Raw genomic sequence first — 17,456 nt, 5'->3', positions numbered from 1 at the left:
TTGCCTTGCCCTTCTTTGACTCTGTAAATTGGAGGGTTCAGATTGTTGTTCATCTCTATGATTGGTTTTTTGTGGCAAATTTGATGGGAGAAAACTTTAAAAGTGATAAATACTATAATTGCTTTTTTTTCTCCTTTCATAACCCCAATTAGGTTAAACACGTACAATTACAGCAATAATTAAAAATATTTGGTTTGAAATCAGAAATTCCTTGTAGGCAGAGAAAATTGAGATTTTTTCTCTCTCTAATAGTTAGACAGTTGTGAGTGGAAGTTGAGGTTCACTCCCCTACACATTAACATTAGTAGAAAAGACAGCAACTATATACACTCCTTTTGGGTGGTTGTGATTCATTCAGTCCCTACACTCAGCGAGTACTACGAAACACCTAAAAAGGGTTCTTTATATATAGATAAGGACAGCTCTTGAGTAAATACAATACAGAAGAATGCCCCCTTGTTTGGTACACTTTTCAGATCTCTCTCTCTTTTATGATCTAACCCTCCATTAAAAGGTACTTCAGAAACAAGCAAGGGGCATTATAGGGTAATCTCTCTCTCATGTTGAGGCATGTTGATTTACAGGATGAGTGAATCAAAATGACTACCCATGAGGCATGTTGATTTACAGGATGAGTGAATCAAAATGACTACCCATCCTAGAGCTGGGCATTTGGGACCGGGCCCAAAAGCCCAGCTCCAAAATCCGGTCCTAGGACCGGTCCTTGAGAGGACCGGTCCTAGGAGGCCTGGTCCCAAAACTGGACCAGGCCTAAGGAGGAGGGCCCAGACCCTCCACTGGGCCCTCCTCCAAGGCCCAGGCCCAAATTTTTTTGTATTTTTTCAATATAGTCCCCTGCCAAATTACTAAAACCCCCTATTAATTTGAGAATAAATATAAATTACGAGGGTTAAAATGAAATTTTACAAAATTTAAAAAAAAAAAAATTTTCCAAGTCCAAAAAATTTATAAAATTTATAAATTTTACCCCTAAAAAATACTAAAAACCCCCTATAAAATTTCGTTTTGCCCCCAAAATATAAAAAAATTTGAGGGAGAAAATGAAATTATCCAAGCCCATGGGACCGATCCTAGGATTGGTTCTGGGCCTATAGGACCAGTCCCGACCAGGCCTAGGGCCTAGTCTGGGTCTTGATTTTTCTCATGGGCCTAGGACCAGTCCCAAACAGGCCCAGGCCTGGGCTCGTAAGGGACCGGTCCCTTGCCCACCTCTAATCCATCCTACGCGGCTGACCATACAGCTGGAAATTGGAAAATAAAGTTTGTGCCCAAAATTGGTTAAAGTAAAAAAATCAAAGAGATGGACAAATTATGACTATAGAGAGGTTTTGTAGTCCTTTTTATTCCCAAATTTTGCGTTAGAGCACTACAAGTGGGAGCTTGGTCATTTCCTTTAACTTTGTCTCTGTCACGTGTCAATCTCTTGTTTTTTTCTTATATGGAAAATGTCACATGTAAGCGATGGGGGTCTAATTATTTCTTTCTATTTTCATGTTTAGTTCAACACGGGTGGGGGTTTGTTGGCCATGGCCCATGGATTGTGTTGTGGGACCTGTGGGGCTTGTGCCCTTCAACAGTGTTCAGCGAATTAGGTCAATAAAATTTCAGAATTTGACTTGAAATTCCAAGGCAAGGGCAGCTCATTTTGGATATATATATATTCAACACACTTTATCGTTCACACTGGCTTTGCATATACCTGAACTAACATCCTCCATGGGGCAGATGAAAGCTTCCAAATTACTCTCTCTTTGTCCTTCTTGCATTTCATCATGGACCAATTAATTTTCTCGAAACCATTACCGAAAACAGCTATTGCTAAAAGGTGTTGGAGTTGTCGACTACTTCAGCATTAATGGATAACGAAGACGCACTCGGTGGGTGCGCCGCTCCCCAGTGAGCGGGCGGGGGTTGCGGGGGCAGCGCCCCCGAGCCCGTAGGCGGTTTTGGGCTTTTCCATGTATAACCACTGTAGGATTCCTTTTAAGTTATTAATTCCTTTTTTGGGTTGGGCTTAGGAATAGGAATCCTTGTAAAACTAGGTTTAATCTCTTAAACCTAGTATATATAAACATACTTTTCTCTTGTTATGTGTGTGAGAGCAATTCATTCATTATAAACGAGAGAGGTGAGACATATTATAATAATATTGACTCAGCTGGACGTAGCCCACATTGGGTGAACCAAGGTAAATCGCGCGTATTATTTTCTTTGTTTACTGTTTGTTTTGTTTTACTATTATTATTTTGTTCCTGTTGTTGTCTCTATTTCGTTCAATTGGTATCAGAGCCAGGTTCTGTTAGATCGTGATTTAGAGATGGCGGGATCAAAGGTTGAGATTGAGAAGTTCGACGGCAAACGCTTCGAGCTTTGGAAACTGCGGATGGAGGATCTACTCATTGATAGGGACCTGTGGGGTGCAATTGTGAATGATAGGCCAACAGTTGGGACTGCCGTTGTTACAACGAGTGAAACGTCTGAAACTGGATTGTCAAGTACGCTTGAGTCTAAACCTGCTGAAGGAGAATTATCAGCGACTGATCGTGCCGCACTTGCTGAATGGGACAAGATGGATCGGAAAGCCAGAGGTTTGATTCGCATCTGTCTTGAGGACTCTGTTCTAGGATACGGCTAAGGGTTTATGGCAGAAGCTAGAAAATATGTATCTGAGTAAGTCATTGGTGAACGTGCTGTTCCGTCGCAAGAAACTCTACAATCTCCGTATGCATGATGGGGATCCTCTTGCTGCACATCTGGATGACTTTGATTTTTCTCAAGATCTTTTGAATTTTTTTTTATTACATAGCGATCTTTTGGCTCTATAACAATGAGGTTGATAAAATATTTTTGCTAGTCATTTTGTGAATGAAGATTCTAGTGAAATGTCCTATTTACCACTAGTGAAACTATCATTACTGACTGAATATTAATTATAGATCCAGCCTTTAGATTGGCATGGATGGAGCTTTTCTAAGCAATTTTGGCTGATCCAGTCTTTAGATCGGCGAGGAGAAAGGAAAAAGAGAGAAAGAAATATTTACTTTCCAGGTTCCATTCTTAATTCAAAAATATTAAGTTATTTCACCCATCCCTGTTAAGATTCTCACAGTACAAACCAGGGCATAATCTATGCAGTTCCTGTGTTGCTTTGTAGATTGGTATAATGTGTGTGGGCATTGGCCAAGGCTGAAGAAACATTTTATGAAAGGAAGCCTAGATGTCACTCGCCAGAAGCTGATCCATGAACTTATCACATTTAGTATGTTAAGAGGTTAGTACTCTAAATTTCCTTTTTACTTATATGATGAGGCTTCATTAGAACCAGCACACCTTAGATTTTTCCCAGTAATTGATGGAATTCTCTTCGCATAGGTTGTTGAGTCTTGAAAATTATATTTGTACAAATGGATGAAAATCATAGGATTTATTAACCATAGAGAATCAGAAATAGTACTACTAGCTATATATGATTAAGAAATCCAAAAACTTAATATAACAAACGTCAAACTCTAGAAGAGAATATAACCAAACTGAAACTAAGATTTGTAAAATGTCACTTCCTCCTAATGAATATGGATGTATTGCAGAAAGTAGATTCCTGGATGGAAATGATAACTTGAAAATTCATGGTTTTCCCTGATGTTTACTTTAATACTTTGATTGAGTTTTGATATCAATGTTCTTCTTTCAGGATTTTGCTATTAGTAGCTAGAACGTTTTGTATTGTCTCATGTTGAAATATTACAGTATGAACTGGTCTTTGTTGACGGTATCATTTGTTTCAACTAAGTATTATAATGGTAAAGCCATATAGATAGAGACGTAAAGATGCTAATGTTAGTCACAATCATTTTTCTTAGATGTATTTATTCGTATTTCAACTATTAGAAATAGTGTTGACTTGATATCATCTCAAGTGTTTGTGCTAATAATTTTCTGGTTATTTGTTTTCTATATGTTGAAGTCACAACATCACTGTTACACTATGCCTATGCTGAACTATTTCATTAGCTAATTTGAAGTATGATTTTATCATTTATTTTTATTTATTTTTTCTCTTTTCTGATTAGTAGTCTGGCATCATGTTTATGTAACAGATTGTAGCTTTGAAGGAGGATGGATGCCCCAGAGTTTGGGTTGTGACTTCTGATCACACTGTCAGCAGCATGCGGCCCATGAAGCAGTAAACTCTCCTCAGAATCTTTGCAGTAATCATGAAAAATTTTGTTAATATTTTTTGTAGTTTCTGTTGCTCTCTTTTCTTTTAGCTCCACGTATCACTTTACTTGGTGGTTAATATCGGTAGTGCTATTAGGATACTTGTTAAACTGTTAGTACAGGCATTATTCTACTTGTAGGCTGCTGCTTCTGACCAGAATTTTTACAGAACTACCTCACTTCATTCAGAGTGACCTCTCTTCTGATATATATATATATATCTTATGGGTTTGAATTAATAAAACAACTAGTGGTAGTAGGAAGTCATCACATTTTAAAAAGTTGGAAAGATTCCTATATATCATTTTGTTGACTAGATCCGGGTTTTCAGTTAATCATCAATAACCTACCTATGGCAGGTTAGTGTTCTTTGAAATGTAAAATTGCAGATCATTTTTGTGTTAAAATTGTCTTTTTGACGATTTCTTTGTAAATCAAAACATCGCAGAAGGAGGTTGAGATGATGTTTCGAGAAAGAGGTTTGTTTTCCATATTTTGCTCGATGCATGATAGCTGGTGTCTTTTACATGTAGTTTGTCGAACAAAAACTAGAAATTGGGTTTGAAGTCAAAGATTCTTAAGCTCATTCTCAGGTTAAGGTCTGAAAGCGAGGGAAAGTCTTAACATTGATCTTATCCATCAAGATATGATTTATGAGTTTGATGATTTATATGTTCTAGGTTCGTGCTATATTAATGATTTTGTTATGTAGAATTGTGGTTTGGTGATCCCAAGGAAGAAAGCAACGCTTTCTTGTTGTCTGTTTGTGGTGGGCAAAGAAAATCACAAACCCTCCTTTATTTAGCTTCAATAGAATCAAATAAGAGGTTTCTTCAATAAGTACAAATAAAAGATCACCCTGTAACTTTTGCTAATGCAAATAAATAATAATAATAGGAATTGTCTGAAAGCGAGGGAAAGTCATTTACATTAGAATTGTTATTTGTTTAAAGAACTTTTGTCCTGCAGCGCGGCATCATTCACAGCATTAGATAGGAATTATCTGACCCCCTTCTTTACAACTCAAAATGGAGATGAAGATGAAGATGGTGAGAAAGACTATTCACATCCTATAAAATAAGATACGATTTATGGAGTGTGGTGCTTGAGAAATGTTTTACTGTTATTTTTGCTCGAAATGAATGGGGTTTTTGGATGGTTTGCAGATGAGTCAACGCCCATTGCTAGAAGCAGTGGCTCCCGTGCCTAAGTTGAAGAAGAATTATAATAGTAAGAAACAAGACGGGCTAACTGTGTAGATAACATAGGGGATGATTGTGGTACAATGCGACTTGCTAATTGGTAAAAAGGTGGTTAAAAAGCTTGAATTAGAGCTACGCACATATTTCTGTGGAGGCAAAGTCTATGCTCTACTACATTGCCAAAATACAGTCACTTGGTCAGTCATACAAGTTCCATGTCCAAGTACTACCTCACTGAGATTATTGTACAAGATCTAGTAAATATACAATATTATTTTTGCCTACTATATTCACCCACACGATGTAACACATATGAAGTAAACTTTCTTCACTTTTCTGAAGCTTAGATTTGTCATGTCCACTTCAGTTTATCACCACGGGGCATTTGGGTCATATAATAATTTATTATAAGAGAATATTATATTAACGGAAAGAAATATCACCTTGAAAATTACTGGAAATGTTTAGAAAATGTGTTTGATTGGTTCGAATAAATTGGCGAATAATATGTTTGGTTGGGAGGATAAATAAGTGGATATTATATAGATTACTAAATTATCCTCCTTCTTAAATATTAATATAATAGTATTTTTTATTATAATTTTTTTGAATCATTTCTTTTAACCCCTTACATTTGAAATTTTGCTAAAACACCCTAGCCATATAAAACTTTAATTTGTAGCAAAATCTCTCCCACCCACCCAAAGCCATTGCCGGGAGTCGACAGAATGACGCACGACTTGTTGCATATGGCCGGTCGTGCGCCAGCAAAGCAGAAAATGACCAAGGATCACAATTCCATGGCTGAAAACAAGGCATTTCACGGCCACATCCCAAAGATGTGGCCATGAAATAGCCACAAATATGGTTATGAAACGGCTATAGAAATACCAGATCTGGCTATGAGACAGCTGGCCTAAAAAGACCTTACCGGTGCACGACCGACGAAATCCCATCGGTCATGCACTATTACGACAACTGATGCCGACGGCCGGCGACGGTAGTCTTGGGTGGTTAGAGGTATTTTGTTAATCTTTAAACTTTTTTGTGGCTAGGGGTTTTAAGCTAATTTCTCAAATGTAGAGAATTGGGCAATTGTTATTTAGTAAACATTTGAAGACAGTTGTGTCCGAAATGGTTTTTCATTAAGGGCAAAATAGGTAGAAAAATCATATTACTCCAATAATATTTTAATAATATCCCCTAACAAGGTAATAATGGAAGAGCGTTATAATGGAAGAGCTAATTTTTAGGAAAAAAGTTACCTCAGACAGCTATTAACTATAGGTTATGCATCCCAACCAAAACACTTCAATTTTTACCTCCTTTTGTAGACCGCAAAGAGGTCAAGACTTTGGTTGTTCAAGATATAGAGGAGGAAGGGATTAAGTAATACTACATTTATAAAGAAATCTTACAAAGATTTATGTACAAAGTGATGTGACAAGAAATGAATGGAAGAGTAAACACAAAAAGTCAAATTCATCATATTTACTACTCTTCCATTTATTTCTTGCCACATCATTTTGTACAAAAATCTTTGTAAGATTTCTTTGTACACCTAGCATCATTGGGAAGGGATTTTATGGAATCTTGACTTTTACATCCAACTGGAGGGGCATCCAAAACCTGTTGTTGCAGGATAGTGGGTTGATTTTGTAAAGAGGAAGCAGCTTCGAGTACGTGATGGAATTATGTTCTACCGGGTGATTGATGCTACTCGGAAAGCCACCTATCAGATGAGACCCTTTCTCAACTTTTTGGGGGACTGAGCTTTATGTTACACTTGCATTTTCCTAGTAGAAGTTGGCTTTGTATTTTATTTATATTTTGTTGTAAGCTAGGTTTTGTGCAAGTTTGAGTTTGAGAGTTGCATTAACGGAACTCGTTCTTATATAATAAAATTCTCTCTGAATTTGTTGTTTTTATTATCATATTTATTAGCATTTTTATCCTAAAATCCCTTTGATCTCAAGTTATCATATATATATATATATATATNTATACATACACATATATGATATATCCCTCGCAGGATTTAGATTACAACTCAAAGAAGATTAAAGCAAGTAAACTTCTCATTTTCTCACGTTTCTTTCCATCCAAACAAGTCAAACAATAAAACAAGTCAAAGTGATCAATATAAAACAAACACACAAAATATGGGTTAGGGATTCATTACCAGCTGACGAGGATGAGTAACGGTGACTGGAGACTGTGGTACTGCCGAACCAGGAATGGGAATGACTGACGATTGACGAAGCAACGAGTGACGAACTGACGAAGTGATGAATCGAAGCTGGTTCCTCACTGACGATTAATCGAAGAAGACTGAGAGATCAGAGATGAGATGTTGAGATGAGAGTGAGACTGTGAGAGGGAGGCGTGAGCGTGATTCGTGATGAGTCTGATGACTGATGAGATGCGTGAGAGGGAGATGTGAGAGGGAGACGTGACTGCGTGAGTGCGAACTGTGATCTCTATTCGTGATTCGTGATTCCGATTCGTGATGACTGTGACTGCGTGAGTGTGAATCGTGATCTCTATTCGTGATTCGTGATTCCGATTCATGATGACTATGACTCTGTGAGAGGGAGGCGTCAGGCGTGAGAGGGAGGCGTGAGTGTGAACTGTGATCTCTGCGTGATAAAAAATTAAAAGCTTTTAGGGATTCAGACATTGAATAGTAGCCTTGGCAAATACGGGTGCCCGCGGGTTCACCCGTATGACCCGTGATTTATTGGACCGGGTACGGGTACGGGTCACAAAAAATGGGTTTAATTTATTGGACCCGTACCCTATATTTTTTACCTGGGTACGGACCGACCCGCGGGTCCAAACCCATTTTGCCAGGTCTACTATTAGTATACCGTTAAAATTTATAATATGATAGGTTAATGAAGATTTATCTGATTGGCCATTTTTCGTTTATTTTATCACAAGAGGAGGATTTTTTTATTTAATTATACCTAAAAGACATTGTCTGTTATTAACCCTTAATTATTGTGTTTCCTTTGTTACTAAATAAATTTCTTGAAAATTTTAAGAAACTATTTTAAAACTCTTTACCTTTGGTTGTATCTCCTTTGTCTAATACTTTCAGTTTAAACAAACCATTTCAAAAATTGACAACGATGAAATACCTAATCCTTAGGCTTTGAAAGTCCAATGATCTACGAGTAAGCCCTTTCTTAACTAATTAAGTGTTATGCCTGGGAAATCAAGGGCTAACGTGGGAAGTCACGTGATGAAGTGTGACCTGCTCTCGTCAGGCTGGTAAGCGCACGTCAGGCCTGCCAGACGCTATGGAGCTCCCACATGTCCATCTCCCTGCTCCAAATCGCGTGAAATCAGCTTGGGACGTGGGCAATGTGACGTAAAACCGGATTATGTCCTGACATTCACACCAACCCATGGATTTAATGATGATTACTTGCATTCATCTCATTATAAAAAGAGGAAGACCCCTTCATTAGGGGGATTCGGCTATTCTTTACACTGGAACTCTCTCTCTAGAAAACTTTGTATTTATTTTTCCTAATCATTTGTAAGTCAGTCCGTTGTTGCGACCTAACCCACTACTCTAATACAAATCAGTGGACGTAGGACTTGCTACCTTAGCATCCGAACCACTTTAAAAAGCTCTCATTGTATTTACTCTACTTGCTATCCATAATCACGTGCGTCTCTTGACCAATCAACGTTACGCACGTGTTGATTAGTTGGTGTTAAAATCACGCATCAACAGTTTGGCGCTAGAAGGAGGGCTGATTTAGTGTTCATCCTTCATCAGGAGAATCTCTAACCTACTGGTCCTACAGCAGCAAATGGCCCGCCAATTCGAACCTGAGCAAGCCAACCAGCGCGTTGAGGGAGTCCCCCTGACCCAAGGGGATACCTCTTCTAGAATACTTCTAGCTCCGCAAAATGCTGCGGTAGATATCCCAGCAGCTTCGCAGCTTGACTCCGCTATCAGAAGCTACCTGGAGAGGTTCGACAACACCCTCCAAATGGTCAACCAAAGGGTGGACCGTTTGGACCAAGGCGTGCCATCCAGAACAGTTGAGGTGGTGCAACCGCCAAAAACGCCTACAGGTCGTGCGAAAGCATGGCAGATGGAAATAGCCCGTGCCACGAGCACTATAGCGCGTAGACATAAGGGCAAGCAAGTGGAAAAAAACAAGCCTACGGGCTCCCAAGGACCAGCGAACACAAGCCGTGCCCCAAGCAGGGTGCTGGCAAAGCTAAGACTCGACGAAAAAGTAAATCCCGAGCTGTCTCATGCCATGTCGCAGGTGAACCCAGAGCTGTCCCATGCCATGTCGCAGGTGAACCCAAGCAAAAGTGCCGGGCGTGATGATCCCTATCACTGCCAGCAGAACGATCTTGATCGCTATCATGCAGGTGGTCCCCACACCTTGCGAGGTGGTTCGTACCACTGCGAGGGTCATGAAAATGCCCCGCACAATCCATTGCCTTCACACACCTCTTGTCAGTGTGTGTCAAGAGCGGCTGAAAATGCCGACCAAGGTAAAGAGGAGTCCGACCTTGGAACTTTCCTAAACCGTAATCACAGAAGCCAGACTCGCATAGGTGAAAGCAATCCCCAATTGGCTCCGTTACCACAAATTGAGGAGCTACAACGAGCTCTGGATAGGTTAAGGGAGCAGCAAAATGAGCAGGCCCAGGTCACCTCTGCATCCCCTTTCTCTCCCGAAGTGCTAGCTGCTCCACTCCCACCGGGGTTCAGAATGCCTGACATGCAGCTGTTTGATGGGAACCATGACCTGCAGGATCATTTGTATGAGTTCAACGACTTGATGGAGCTCCACCAGGTTTCGGATCTTGCAAAATGACGTTGTTTGGTCGTGACGCTGACTTCTCATGCCAAGCGGTGGTTAAGGTCGCTCCCAATGGGATCGATTAGTTCATGGCCTCAGATGAGCACGACGTTCCTACGGCATTTCCAAGCAAATCAGAAGTTTTCGATGCCTTTGAGCTACCTCAGCAACATAAGGCAAGAAAGAGACGAATCCCTGCAATCTTACATCAACCGTTTCCACAAGGAGCTCAACAAGGTGGCTCATGCCCCTGAAGAGTCCATCCGAACATTATAATAGCGGGAGTTCGCCCACAAACCGACCTGTGGAAAGAACTGCAGGCTGAGGACGATGTTTCCCTCACCAGATTTTACAACCTTGTAGAAAAGTATCTCTGAATAGAGAGTTCATTGGCGGTACTCTGCCGTCGCGATCACGGCACTTCAAGCAGTATGTCTGGTCTGGGGGAAGGTAGGAGAATTGATCACAAAGGAGACATCGACGATCAGCGAAAAGGAAAGAAACCCCGTTATGAACACAAAAAATCCTATGCTCCTATTCCTCGTCGCGACCGGGATAGAGCTCAATACACTCCGCTGAATGTGTCCATATCCATAATTCTTGACAAATTCGAGGAGGCCAGCTTGCTCGGTGAGCCGGAACCCATGAAAACCCCTGCTACGGCCAGAAACAGCAAAAAGTACTATCGTTTCCATCTAGATAACGGGCATCACACCGACGAATGCTGAGCTCTAAAGCAGGCAATCGAAGAGCTCATCAAGAAAGGGCACTTCAAGGAATATATTGATGACTCTGCTCCAAAGGAGAACCAAGAGGAACAAAAGAAAAAGCGTCATGATCGCAGTGGATACAGTAGTGTTAACATAATCATTGGTGGCCCGTACCTCGCGGGAAACACGCGAGGCGTGCAGGAAAGGTACGCTCATGAAGCATATCACGACCCGATCAGGGTAATGAACACTTCGCAGCGACTGCAAAAGGCTTGAAAGGAGGAGCCGATCACCTTCTACGAAAAGGAAGCAACTCGCTTGCACCATCCTCACGAGGACGTCTTGGTGATCACGCCCCTAATAGGGTGCCATATTGTCTGCAGAATGCTTGTGGAAAACGAAAGTGCTGTGAACATCCTGTTCAAGACCGCTTTTGAAAGAATGAATCTAGACGAGGCCGACCTGAAGCCCGCCTCGATACCTCTTTACGGTTTTACAAGGGACCACCTGATCCCCAAAGGAACGATCCAGCTGCCAGTCACGCTCGGGGACTACGACGAGGTGACTAGGGTTACCGAATGTTTGGTCGTGGATTGCCCATTGGCCTTCAATGGAATCTTGGGGCGACCTCGGTTGAGAAGCTTCAAGGCAGTCACTTCCATATACCATCTCAAGATGAAGTTCCCAACTCCAATGGGGATAGGGGAAGTGAGCGGATTGCAAAGCGCATCTCGCGAATGCTACATAAAAGCGGTGCAGATGGCAAGTAAGGGAAAAGGCATTTCGCGATGTGTGCCTCGCCAGGCTATGGCGATCAGCCGGATCGAGCCACAGCCTAGTCCAGCAGAGAATAATATAGATCCTCGAATCCAGGAAATCCCTCCCAACGGCTCGGTTGAGGATCTGTCCGTGATTTCGGTTGATCCAAAAGAGCCAAGCCGAGTGTTAAGGATTGGAAGTTGTCTCAACCCTCAGCTCGCTTCCGAATTGATAAGCTTCCTGGTTGACAATATCGATGTGTTCGCCTGGTTGCATGTAGATATGATCGGGATCAGCCCGGACATAACTTGCCATGCGTTAAACATCGACAGTGAGGCCAAACCGGTTTGCCAAAAAAGAAAAGCAATGGATCCGGAGCGGTATGCCATATTAAAGTCAGAAGTGGAAAACCTTCTCCAGAATGGGTCCATCTGAGAGGCACTTTACCCGACCTGGGTCGCCAACCCGGTCCTAGTAAAGAAGCCAAACGGCAAGTGGCGGACCTGCGTTGACTTTAGCGACCTCAACAAGGCTTGGCCGAAAGATAGCTTCCATCTGCCGAGAATCGACCAGCTCATTAATGCTACCTCGGGGCACGAGCTGCTAAGCTTCATGGATGCATACTCGGGATACAATCAAATCCCAATGTATGGGCCAGACGAGGAGCATACGTCCTTCATTACGGATCGGGGGCTATACTATTACAAAGTTATGCCTTTCGGCCTCAAGAACGCTGGTGCAACCTACTAGCGGCTGGTTAACCAAATGTTCTCCGACCAGATCGGAAAGACAATGGAGGTCTATGTGGATGACATGCTGGTCAAATCCCAGGTCGCCTCAAAACACATTGCACATCTCGCTGAGATGTTTGACATCCTCCGACTGTACAGAATGAAGCTGAACCCTCTTAAGTGTTCGTTCGGGGTATCGTCAGGAAAGTTCTTGGGGTATATGGTTAATCAGCGGGGGATAGAAATAAACCCTGATAAGATCCAAGCTCTGCTCGATATGGAGAGCCCGACCAGCAAAAAGAAGGTCATGAGTCTAAATGGGCGAATAGCAGCACTTAGTCGCTTCATCTCGAGACTAACAGACCGCTGCTTACCATTTTTTAATGTTTTGAAGGCCAACAAGAAATTTGAATGGACTCCCGAATGCGGACAGGCGTTCCAGAGTATAAAAGAACACCTCGGGAAGCCACCTCTCCTCTCTAAACCTCTTCCACAGGAAATCCTGCTCATCTACCTGTCCGTCTCTCAGTTCGCGGTCAGTGTAGCTCTAGTACGGGAAGAGGAAAAGGCGCAATGGCCAGTGTACTATGCGAGCAAGCGTCTATCGGATGCTGAGATGTGGTATCCAGAAATGGAGAGACTAGCCTTTGCTCTTGCGACCTTACTTCCACGCCCACATAATCCACGTAATAACTAATTACCCCCTCAGGCAGGTCCTCCAGAAACCAGAAGCCTCAGGTAAACTGCTCAAATGGGCCATGGAATTAAGCCAGTTCGACCTGAGGTACAAGCCCAGGTCGACCATTAAAGGGCAAGCTGTTGCTGACTTCATCTCAGAATTTTCTTATCTTCCGAGCGAGCAACAGCCTTCCGAAGTTATCCAAGAAAGTATTTGGAACCTATCGACCTGGAACCTTTACTTCGATAGGTCATCTAACAGAAAAAAAGCCGGCGTGGGTCTTCTCCTTGTAAGCCCCGAAGGGGCTCGAATCCATGGTATTCTCTGGTTCAGGTTTAAAGCGACCGACAATGAGGCTGAGTATGAAGCCCTGCTTGTCGGGTTGCGACTTGCCAAAGAAATGGGTACAACCGCAATCAGCATTTACAGCAACTCCATCTGGTCGTCAACCAAATTTTAGGGGAATACCAAGCCAAGGAAGAGAACATGATCCGCTACCTGAAAGAAGCTAAGACCGCTCTTGGGTCGTTCAAACACTTTGAAATCACTCAGATTCCCAAAGATAGCAATTCTATAGTGGATGCCCTAGCAAAGATAGCCTCGTCGTTGGATTCAGAGGCTCCAGATAACATTCCTGTTCGTTTTGTTGATGCTCTAACTATTAGTTCGACCGGACAGGCCATAAATATGACTCAACCAGACTTCTAGATGACTCCCATTTTCTAATACCTCAAGGATGGGACCTTACCAGACGACAAGGTTGAGGCAAGGGTCCTGCGAGCAAGATCTGCTCTTTGCACACTCATTGGGGACCAACTGTATAGAAGAGGGTTCAACGCCCCTCTCCTCCAATGTGTAACCAGTGAAGAAGCAGACTACATCATGAGGAAAATTCACGAAGGGATCTGCGGTAATCACACAGCTGCTCGATCTCTTGCAAACAAGGTTGTTCGTTAGGGGTATTATTGGCCCTGGATCCAAGAGGATACACACAATTTTGTCAAGAAATGTGACAAGTGTCAACAGTTCGCAAACATTCCACGAGCCCCCTCTCACGAGCTGATAACGATGTCTAGCCCCTGGCCATTTTCCATGTGGGAGATCGACCTTATCGGTCCCATGCCAGTCGGAAGAGGAGGAGTCAAATATGTTGTGGTTGCGGTAGATTATTTCACAAAATGGGTTGAAGCTGAACCGCTAGCCGCGATCACGACCAGAAAGTTGAAGGACTTTGTTTTCAAGAACATAATGTGCCGCTACGGAATTCCCCACACTCTCATCTCAGATAATGGAAAGCAATTTGATAACGAGGAGTTCAAGCAGTTCTGCGACGAGCTGGGCATTCATAAAAAATTTGACTCAGTCGCCAGACCACAAGCAAATGGCCAAGTTGAAGCTGTCAACAAGACCATCAAGCACACTCTAAAGGCCAAACTGGGGGCAGCCAATGGAAATTGAGCTGACGATCTACCCGAAGTCTCATAGGCGTATAGAACAACTCCAAGAACCTCCACCTCAGAAATGCCCTTTTTGCTAGCCTATGGCTGCGAAACAATGATTCCTGTGGAGGTGGGAATTGGTTCTCTTCGGAGAGACTTGTACGACGAGGTCGAAAACGAAGTACTTATGAGGGCAAGTCTGGATCTTCTTGAAGAGCACCGCAGCAAGGCTTCGCTAAGGACAGCAGCCTACCAGCAACGTGTGAAGAGGTTCTTTGATTCAAAGGTCAAGCGAAGAGACTTCCAGGTCGGAGACCTTGTGCTGAAAGAAGTTCTTGGAACCAGGGAGCCAAGTGCGGGGGTACTAGGACCTAACTAGGAAGGTCCGTACCGAGTCGACAAGGTGATCAGACCGGGGACTTACCATCTCAAAAGGTTGAACGATTCCAAAGTACCCCGAGCTTGGAATGTCGAGCACCTCCGGCCATACTATCAGTAATCCCGAACTCAGCTCTCAAATTAGTTTTTGATTTTGTTAGTTCCCTCTTTGTTGTATTATTCTGTTCACTGGAAACAGTTCGCATTTATTCTATTCACTTGTAACAATTCTCATGTAATATTGCCTATGTAAAACTGAATTGTAAACTGCACTTATGTATGATAAAGTGAACAGCAATTGAAAGCAAAATGTATTTTCATTTATTTACAACAAAAGTTGTTAAGACCCTATTAAGTACAATGGAGTCAGTCTCATCGCACTATGCCTGGTCGAGGGGATCCTTTGAAGCAAGACCTGAACCCTCTGCCTGGTCGGATCCTCGTGTGACCGCTGCTGCTTGGTCATCTTCCTCCGCCAAGATCCGCAAGGTCTCTTGCCACCCCTCTGGGATGTTGGAGATATCCAGATCTAGGTTCTTTGGTCGCAGGGTATAAATGGACCCGATTGCCCAGTCGGCGGCCTTGTCCTCGATCTCCTCTGACTAGATCCGTATTTCTTCAGTTAGTGAAGCAATTTTTCCCCGACTCTCCTGGAGTTCGGCCTCGAGAGCTAGCCTTTCCTTTTCGGAGGCCTCCCTTTCTTGTTCTGCTCGCTGAGCCCATATGGAGGTCATCTGGAGCTCCTGGTCCTTCTCTCCGACCTCCTTAAAGAGCCTAGCGGTTGTCCTCTGAAGCTCTTTTACTTCCTTCACACGTCATTCAAGCTCCACCTTTTGGAAGTCAACTGTTCGCATAGTGGCGTCCTTTTGGTTCAGGTACCTGTTCGCCGCTTCAAATGCTTGCGTTCTTTCCACTTCGACGATCTCCAGGCTCTGTTTGAGCTTCGCGACCTTCTCTTTCAAATCATTTGCCCCTTTCGCGACCCCCAGCCGAGCCTTCTCCATGGACATCCTCATCGCAAACAAAGCCTGTGAGCAAGAAGTGAATTAGAATGAAAATGGTGGACTAACTTTAAGAACAGTTCATTTACCTTGCTTAGATGTTGGAAAGATGTGGTCATCAGGTCATCGCCCGTATCGGCGAATTCATCATATGACTCCGATAGTCCACACTCAAGTAGAGAATAGACTATCGGCTGCAGGTATTCGGGCAGGCTCCCTAACGAGTCCAGCACTGGTGTGCCCTTCACCTTGTCGGCAGCAATCGTCTCGTCTGCGGGTTCCTTACCCAACCTCCTTCTTGAGTCTTGTCGCGACCTTAAGGGTTCTTTCTCAGATTCGGTCTCTGACTCGTTGACCTGAATCTGCTTCCTCTCTTCGACCGCTGGGCTGGAGCCTTCTGCCTAGGGTGAGTAGGTGGTGGCTGAGCGACCTGTTCTATCCTGGTCGTTTCTTGCTCCGGACGAGACTGGGAAGGAGCGACTGTTCACACTGGTTGTGCCGTTATGGGGCGAGTAGCTTTGGCCGCCCTTTCTCTCCTCGATCGAGGGAAGATGAACGGTGCTCGCCGGGGCTGCTCGGACTCTTTTGGAGGCATGGTCGCTGCATGCAAGTACATTAGTAACTAAACAAAAATTATTCTACGACCAGAAAGGAATCAGTGTAACTTACCTTCTTCTAGGGACTCCAAAGATGCGTTGTTTTGAAAAAACCGTACTTCCGCAAGTTCGCGGTCGTCACGAGCTTCCTTGCATCCCGACTTTCCTCGGGAAGGACCCCGAAAGACACGAGCTTGTCCGGGTCGGCGAGCAGGTCTTGGTTGGTTGTCTTGTTAACTGCAAAAGAATGCAGGTCGTTATAATAAAGGAAGCGAACAGCCAATGCACCTAGCGAAGAAGAACCTACTTGGTTTCTGAAAGCGGCAGTAGCCGTCATAGCAGAAAAAGAAGAACTTCGTCTCGTAGGCCCCCGTGTTGCTTGGATAGCTATGTATCCCGTCGGCGATGGTAGGTCGCCGGGACAAGTAATAAGAATCCTTGTCCTTACTCTTTTTAAGATAATAGGCGATACCGAGCTTCACCGCCGTTAGCTCGCCCAAGCCACTCTCGCGGCACGTAATGTACATTGCGACGGTGATGACATACACATTTGGCATCAATTGCATTGGTGCGATCCCGAAGTGATCCAGGACCAACCTAATGAAAGGATGGAAAGGAATCATCCCTCCACCCTTGAAGATCTCTTCGGAGATCGCAGCTAGGCCATCGGAATGATGCTGCAATGACCGGGTGTCATCGAGGAACACCTCTGCGCGGACGTCGAACTGTCTTTTTATCCTCTCAAACTCGTCTTGAGTGAGAACCGAGAAGACATCAAGGGATGCGTCCACGGGAACATCCCGCAAAGATGAACTAGCTCCTTCCTCAGGTCTGGACGTTGAAGGTTCCATTCCATAGTCTGCAACACCGACAGACAGGTC

This window comes from Pistacia vera, unplaced genomic scaffold, assembly GCF_008641045.1.
Source record: "Pistacia vera cultivar Batoury unplaced genomic scaffold, PisVer_v2 Contig73, whole genome shotgun sequence".
NCBI classification, from domain to species: Eukaryota; Viridiplantae; Streptophyta; class Magnoliopsida; order Sapindales; family Anacardiaceae; genus Pistacia; species Pistacia vera.
This window is presented reverse-complemented; position numbering follows the sequence as displayed.